This window comes from Chiloscyllium punctatum, chromosome 9 (assembly GCF_047496795.1).
Source record: "Chiloscyllium punctatum isolate Juve2018m chromosome 9, sChiPun1.3, whole genome shotgun sequence".
Lineage (NCBI taxonomy): Eukaryota > Metazoa > Chordata > Chondrichthyes > Orectolobiformes > Hemiscylliidae > Chiloscyllium > Chiloscyllium punctatum.
In genome coordinates, this window is record NC_092747.1 from 60680608 (window position 1) to 60689775 (window position 9168).

The window sequence follows — 9168 nt, forward strand, 5'->3', positions numbered from 1 at the left end:
ATGGGACAAAATTCAACTTCGGTCAACCTTGTAAGAAACAAATTGGGTAGAGTGTACAGCTGGTGGCTGATATGATATTGTCAGTTTTTCATCCCTGCTAAAGTTAACTTTCACTCTCTAGGTCTGTACTAAAGTAATACCAAGTATTACAGTTAAACATTTTAAGATGTCTTGGGTTGTGACTTCTCCAAATAAATATTATAGATTAGTTGCAGTTTTGAATTATTTAATGCTGTCAATATTATTTTAATGTTAAACTGTATGGTGTGGAAATGAAAATTGGTGTACCCAGACCCAGGCTTTAGAGTAATGTTGCATGAACTGGTGAAATTATTGATGCTGTACTGACACCTATTAACTCTATTTTTACAATGTTGACATGTATAAAGTTAAAAATCACACAACACCAGGTTATAGTCCAACAAGTTTAATTGGAAGCACACTAGCTTTCTGAGTGTCACTCCTTTATCAGGTGATAGTGGAGGACTCTATCCTAAAACACTAATCCTCCACTATCACCTGATGAAGGAGCTAGTGTGCTTCCAGTTAAACCTGTCGGACTATAACCTGGTGTTGCGTGATTTTTAACTTTGTACACCCCAGTCCAACACTGGCATCTCCAAATCTTGACATGGATAGTAACTGTAAAAAGCAAGCGTCTACTGGCATATCTAGATCCTTTCTGTAACCTGTATATGTTATTTTGTTATTTGTTAATAATTGTATTGTTTCTTGTTTTGTTGACTGTTGTCATTTTCAAAGAGGTAATAAGAAGTCAGATACTAATAACTCAAATTAATTTTCTGTGTGATCAAAAGTTAGTTTATGATGCCATTGATGTTCCCTTTGTAAATTGTTGTTAAAAGTTCTCTGATTAAAACAACAGGTAAATCTATAGGCTGGCAGCTAATTTTGGTACTTCATAATTTTATATTTGTGTGATAAGACATAAGTTAAATGTTTCTTCCTTCCTAACCTCATGTCTGAACTCACATACCTAGTCCATAGTTCAGCTGTATCTTTCTTGGCTGTAATTAAAAGACATAGGTTGATAACATTTCTAGCTTTTTTCTGTATATCCCTAAACAGATATCTCAGAAATTAGCAAAACAACTTGTTTTAATTGTCAATGATTGTATTAGGCAGGCTGCTATATATAGAAATATAAAGTGAATATAGGAAATCTGGTATCAAATAAACAATTTACATGCTTTCTCTAATGCCAGAGTTTCAGATTTGAAATGTGAAGATGTAATGCCTTAATCCGTGATGTTTCTGTATTTATGTATAATTCTATACTTTGCCTCAGAACTGAAAACTAACATAAATCTATGTTTTTGTTTACAATTAGACTGTTATATGCAACTATTCTAGTCAACTAAGGGAACTAATATGGAATGAAGACCTGCGTTGACTAAGTATTAATTGCAGAAGTAGCCAAGTGAATTTATTATGAATACCCTTCTGTTCATGGCAATATATTTATTCTTCTTTGTATCAATTAATGGAATTGTATAAATTGTACAAACGAATGATTATTGAAAAGCCTTAACTCTTGCGTTTATGTATGCAGTGTAGTTTGCTACAATAAAATGTAGAACAGACCCAGCTGAGAAGGAGATAAGTTCTAGTTATGGTTTCCACAATAATTCAGATTAAATCATTTTGATAATGTGTATTTTTTTCAAGAACATAAAACAGTATCATGATCACTATGTAAAAATGAAATTTACAAATTTACTGTAATAATAAATATTATGCTTCATCTTTTGCTTCATCTTCATCCTTTTCCTATCTCACCTGTTAATAAGTCAAAGCTCAAGATAAGGTAAATGTTTTGGAATAGTGGGTATGTGGCAAAGATGGACATTATAATAGTTATGACCAGATACCTAGATAATCATATTCCTTAGTTACATATTTTCTAAATAACTGTGACATAATTTGACTAATTTTGTCAGAATGTAGACCAGAGAAATGTTGAGGTGTTGCCCCTCATCTTCCACCTGAGCAGCTGATAGCCCAAAGTCTTAACATTGAGTTCTCAAATTTTGTATAACCTTCCCACCTATTCCCGACTCCCTTTCCAGCTCCGCTTTCTCCCTTCCATTCCACCTACTGACCCTTCCTTCCAGCTACCAACCAGATTCATCCCTCCCATCAATCAACCAACTCGTACCAACTACCTGTGTTCACCTGTCACTACCTCACCATTCTGCTACTCATCTTCCCATCCTCTTTCCCCCCCCACTTTACACCTACACCCTACACCTTGTCCTGAAGAAGTGTTACACCTGAAACATCGACTTCTCCACCTCTTGTTGCTGACTGGCTTTCAGCCTCCTGTTTGTCTACAAACAACAAATTACTGACCATTTTGGCAGAATAAAATAAGTTTGTAAAATAAAAGATTGCAGTAAATCCAAATTGTTTTTTCAGATTCTATTTCCCTTTCTCATTTTTTCCTCTGAGTATATTGACAAGATTGATTCTTTAACTTATCCTGTGGCATTTATCATTAATAGATGGCTTGGCTAGATAATGGGATGGAATGAACAAAGGTATTTAATTTGGTGCATACATTGCAGAATTAACAAGTAGAGGATGACTTTTTGTAACTTTTAAGGCTTTATGCTGGTCCTATTGAAGAGGATCTTAACTAACTTGACAGGGGTGTGAGAACGAGGGCATGATATTAGCAAGACAAATCACGGAAAACAGATAATTTGGAGAGAAACTTCCCACTAGAACGGGGAATAGTGTGGTATTAGGTAGAATTATGGTAAAAGGTTTAAATTAGACTGTGTATGAATGTAATGAATGTTGTAGATGAGGGTAGTGGAGTAATGTTGATGTACTATTAATCCAGACACTGTCTCATGCTCAGGATATGAGATTCCCATTCTTATGACAGGTGGAATGTAAATTCAATTAGTAAACTTGGGATTTGAAGCTCCATTACCTTGCTCCATATGGAGCAAATAAATACAATGACTTGGTGGAAGATCCTTTAGATTTGGGCATTGGATTTATAGATATACTCATGGATTAGAATAATCTTCCATTTTTTGGTTATCATCCAGTTGGTATTGGTTCTAAATATAAATACTTGGTATACTGCACCAAAAGGAAACAAAAGGGGTGGCAAAAGTATAGAATTTGGGGAATTCCAGGTGACAGATGAGGCAAGAGCCTGTATTGGAGAACTCTACTATCTAAATGGTATAGCCAGGTGTCTCTTAACCCTAAACTCAAGACCAGACCAGCATCTATGAACACAGAACATGAGACAAAAAGCCCAGTGCCACTAAATTTATTATCTTGAATAAAACCAAGAAACAAAGTGGGGAGCTGAAATAGTTGAGCAAAGATTTAAATAGTTTCAGTCAGAAATGGTCTTAGTAAAATAAATGTAAACTGTATAGGAGATCAGATATAGTTTAGACATGATCAGGAATGAGACTAGTATAAAGAACCGGGTCAGGAAGTACATGATAGAAACAACACAGCTGATACTACACAAATGCAGGATAATGGGAGGTTTTGAATGTATATGAACAATTTCTGTTATGGAGAGAGACAAGTAAACATTTTGGGGACATCTGTTTAGCCTATAAATTTAAACTGGTGGGATTAAAATTGAATACATGACCTCATGTCTGTATGAGATGAGATTTGTCTTTTTTTTCCCTCAAATTTAGTCTTAAATTGCTGAAGCCTAGCCCTCTTAGCATATTTTTGAATAAAGAATCGTAAACTGTACCAGTCTCCTGGTGCTTTGTCAAGTTGTACTGCCGAGATGTTTTTATGTCAAAAGAAAGAGTCTTATTACAGCACTGGCTTTGAATCCCAAGCGAGTCTGGTCATGATCTAAAATGGTAAAAATAGCCCCAAGTTATTAAAAGTCTCTCAAAATTGTAAAAAAGACACTTTGCATATACACACCCGGTCTCTAGTTAGCTTTAGACAAAGGTGGATATCTGACAGTTAATCAGCATGGTGGCTCAGTGGTTAACACTGCTGCCACACGGTGTCTGTGACCAGGGTTCAATTCCAGCCTTGAGTGGCTGTCTGTGTGGAGTTTGCACACTCTCCCTGTGATTGCGTGGGTTTCCTCTGGGTACTTTGGTTTCCTCCCACAGTCAAAGGGCTGGCTGTGCTAAATTGCCCATAGTGTCCAGGAATGAGCAGGTTAGGAGGATTAGCCATGGGAAATGCAGGATTACAGGGATAGGAGGGAGGGAGGGAGGGAGAGGGAGAGAGAGAGAGAGAGAGAATCGGTGAGTCTAGTGGGATATTCTTCAGAGATTTGGTGTCGTCTTGTGCCATATGGACTGTTTCTACACTCTAGGGATCTTTATGATGATAGTCGAGAGTGTGGTGCTGGAAAAGCACAGCAGGTCAGGCAGCATCCGAGAGGCAGGAAAATCGATGTTTTGGGCAAGAGCCCTTCACCAGTCTCATTCTTGATGAAGGGCTCTTGCCTGAAACATCGATTTTCCTGCTCCTTGGATGCTGCCTGACCTGCCGTGCTTTTCTAGCACCACACTCTCGACTGATCTTCACCATCTGCAGTCCTCAGTTTCTCCCATCTTAATGAATATCCCTTCCTTTGAGGTCTGCAATAGTTGACTGTTGAGCACTTGGCTGCAACAGTAAATTCTGGAAGCAGTGTACTTTTATGCCAATCTTCTGGTTCCATTCCAGACATCTGAGCCTTTTTTAGTTTCTGAAAATGCCTGAACCTAGAATGAGTCTTATCTCTCACAGATTTAGCAAAATCTGCATGCTCTGTAGAACTAAGGTTGTTTTCGAGAGTGGGATGCAGGTTAGGCAGCATCCGAGGAGCAGGAGAATCAACGTTTCGGGCAAGAACCCTTCATCGGATCGTTGTCTAATCCTTGATGTTGTCCCTTGATTGTATATCATCTGTTAATTGAGCTCCATCTCATTGACCTCCCTATGTAAGACCATTCAATCAACCTGGCCTGAAGTTTAAAGCTTATCATAGTCAATTTAATAAGGACAGTTCCTCTTTTTGAATAATAATGGAACAACTTGGCATCAAGCTTCTAGGGCTAGAAGAGCATCCAGTGAAGACACAGCTGGGTATTCTTGGGAACAGGGCCAAAATCCATGACTAGTTATTGTCCATTGCTGCACATCCCAAATTAATTTTGACTTAAACGCACTCACTCTATGGTTGAAATCAAAGTTTATAAAGTATAACATACATTCAGATTTATTTAAAGGTCAAAAGTAGAGCAAACATAAGATATGAAATAGCAATATTAGTGATTTCTGGCTGTAGGCCTAAACTTCAGTAATGAGTATGCTTTAGAAATTATAATTTAGGATAAATTTAAAAGACACTTGGACAAATTGGATTAATTTACAAAAGCTAGCACTGATTTATGAAAAGCGATTTAAGTTTACTGTTTTGATAAGGCAACAGAGGGTTGGTGAACGGAATGTTTGCTATGGTGTACAAGGACTTCCAAAAGGAGTGCCAGTTAGCAGACTTGCAAACTAAGTTAAAGCTCAGAATAAAATGGACAGTAGCAAAATGGATATGGAGTTTGCTGAATGACAGGCAGCAGGTGATTTTTGTTTTAGACTGGATGAAGGTTTATAGTGAGGCTCACCAGGACACTAGGTTGGGACCCCTAAACAAAAGTCATTGTAGACTGCGAGGGCTACTGTCTCAGAGGTGACTGGTGGGAGTTTAAGCTGAGGATCATCACACCTCAGGCAAGATGAGAGATTGAGAAGGTGGGAATTTTGTGGTAACCTCAGTGTGGGTTCAATTGCCACACTGTCTGTTGGCATCACTCACCAGCTAACTAAGGCACTGATATTTATTAATTGTTGGAACTTCCATTTCATCACGCTTGGAAGAAAAGGTTTCTTGTTAAAGCATCAAATGGGATGAAGAATTAAACAGAACTGGTACCAAGGACAGCTCTGAGATAACGTGAGGTGAAACTGAAGAGGAGCATGCCTGAGCGTGTGCATATCTTGGCATATGGTATTGAGTATTGTCATGCCTCAGTGAGGTAGCTGGCTTAAACCAAGTCGTGGTTTTTCGGATTTATCACAAAAGTTGACCCCTTCCACTAACATCATCCACTATCCTGACTCCCAGTCTTATAAAGAAATACCAAGCTCAGAGTAGATCATAAATTCAAGTTGTCATTGTTAAAACAGGATATTGTTTGTAAACATCAAAGATTCAAAAATGTTAGATTGAGGAAGAAGCTAAGATATTTGAGTGAAATTGACAATAATTTGAACTCCTTCTAGTTTCTGTATTGAGGAAAATTTAATATGTAAACAAGGGTTTGGCTTCTTTCTTTTCCTAAATATAGCCTGATGTTTGGCAGAACATTTGAACTCAACTGAAAAAAATAAGAACAGAACATTCTCCCGACAGCCTTTCAAAATAAATCACCACGCATTTTTGTATTGCTAAATGTATATCTTGGACATTACTAAAGTATAAGTTCAAAATTACATGTATGATTGGATGTTATTAACTAATTGAACGTCTAACCCCAGAGTTTTATTATTTATTGATTTTATTGTTGTATTTTTAAAAAAATATTTTCAGAGCCACCTGAGCACTGATATCATAGCAAGGGACCTAGGAGTCTTGATTAGATTAGCTTCCCTACAGTCCATACCGACCCTTTGAAGAGTAACCCACCCAGGCCCATTCCCCTATCTTGTATTTACCCCTGACTAATGCACCTAATATTATGGGCAATTTAGCATAGCCAATTCACCTGACCTGCACATCTTTGGATTGTGGGAGGAAACCAGAGCACCCAAAGGAAACCCACACAGACACAGGGAGAACGTGCAAACTCCACAGAGAGAAGCCCGAAGCAGAAATCAAACCCGGGTCCCTGGTACTGTGTAGGCAGCAGTGCTAACCAATGAGCCACCGTGCCACCCACAGGGAGTCTTGGGGAGTCTAGAGTAATACAGTAAGTTTAAGACAGAGTTTGATGGATTTCCGATTGCTAGTTGCATCAAGAGATTCAACAATAATAGGTCTTGAGGTAGATGATCAGCCATGGCATTGAATAATAGAGCAGGCCTAAGGGGTTGAGTGGCCAATCTCACTCTTATTTTTGTACATTTGCCTCACGACAGTGCAGTTATCTGATCCAACATAGCCTAAAACTTATGTTTATGTAGAGATTATCTTTCACCGGTTTTTACGACATAGATTTATCTCATCAACGTTGCTGAACTTGGTCGATAGTTTTCTCATCATTGCGATCTACAATGTGTCAGAAAGTCTGTAACTTACTCACCCACTGCTTTTTTTTATCTGGAAGGATTTCCAATTCACTTCTCTGATTTAAACATTTTAATCTCTCTCTTTTAAGATACCATGAGTATTGACATCATTCTGAGTCCCATCTCTGATCAAAGTCCTTTTTTGCTGTTTCAGTGATGTAATTAAAATGCTTTTTATGTTCAAGCAAATATGTTTTGATATTTTTGTCTGAATTATTCATTAGATGTTGTAAAATCTCTTAGTTTTTCCTTGTTCTCATCAGACCAATCTGCACTTAATGCTTTTCAGGCGAAGTCAACACCATCTGCCATCTTCTTGGATACTGAGTTTACCTTTAGTTTGCAAATCAGTTTATCTGCAACATTTTTGCAACTATATGTTTGGACTCAACTTTGACAAGTCAGGTTGATCTTTGCACTGTTTCAGTACTCAGGCATTTCAAACATCATGGTTTGTATCGCCCTCTGCTGGATTTGTGTGCCTTTTTCAATTGGTTGCAACACTAGATTTCTGCTGAACTTGTTCAATATGTGTAGCTTTAATGGACTGTTTGTGAGCTTATATTTTGGGTATGGGGAGTGGAACGATGGGAGGTATATCATCTTATAGCCTGAGGTCATTTACTGGTAAAGGGTGAACACACTGCATGGGCAAGTTTGAAATTACACCCACTATCACCATGGCAATAATTCACTCTCTAAATGAATTTTCAGCAATTCTGCCTTGACATTTTCTTTATTTATTCTTTTGACTATGACATGGGAGTTTGTCCTGTTTCTCTGTGGGAAGACTTCATTTCTTTCTGCTAGCCATGTCCTGGACAATGGCAATCTCCTTTTCTGTATGGTTCTTTGGGATGATTAGATTAGATTCCCTACAATATGGAAACAGGCCCTTTGGCCCAACAAGACCACACCAACCCTCTGAAGAGTAATTCATCCAGACCCATTCCCCTACATTTACCTCTGACTAATGTACGTAGCACTATGGGCAATTTAGCATGGCTAATTCACCTGAACTGCATGTCTTTGGATTGTGGGAGGAAATTGGAGCACCTGGAGGAAACCCACGCAGACACAGGGAGAATGTGCAAACTCCACACAGACAGTCGCCCAAGTTGAGAATCGAACTCAGGTCCCTGGCACTGTGAGGCAGCAGTACTAACCACTGAGCCACCATGCTGCCTGTTAGAGGCCATTCTCTCTTTATGCACAAAATCCTGGTAGGCTTTCCTTTGATGTTGGTGACTACACAAATGGGTTTTTAAATAGTACCTGTGGCTTTCCTTGAATGCCAGCAGAGTGCTTCCATATGGATTGATCATACAGAAGTAGCCGTCTAACTCTGCATTCTTCATTCTTTCAGTTCCCTTAGAATCTGTTTCCTGTTCCTCTGTCTCTCTCGTTTGTACCCTGCTGACACAGACGATTTGATTCATGCCAGCTTCAAATGTCAGTCAGCTCCTCCATGGCAGCTCCCCTTGCTGAAGTAATTTTTTGTTCCTTGAGATGCATTTTAATGTCGCAAATGTTCTACCTTAGACAAATGCTGACAATGCAGACAATTTTTAGAAAACAACTCCTCTAGTCTAAAGAATGCGCCCATCAAACAGGATCTGTTTAACTTTTCCAAATTTCAGATTTTGTTTTGTGGATTTCCCATGTGGATGTCAGAATTGCCGATGATGTTCTTCTGGTACTGGCATTGGGCAATTAGGGCAATAGTCAGTCTAATTATAGTCAGGGGGTACTCTAGGGGACAGTGGAGAAAGTATATCTTGAGCTTTTCCTCTGAATTGATCCAGGATCGTCAATGCTCACACTTCTGGGGATAATTGTATTGAATCTATTACTTTTCTT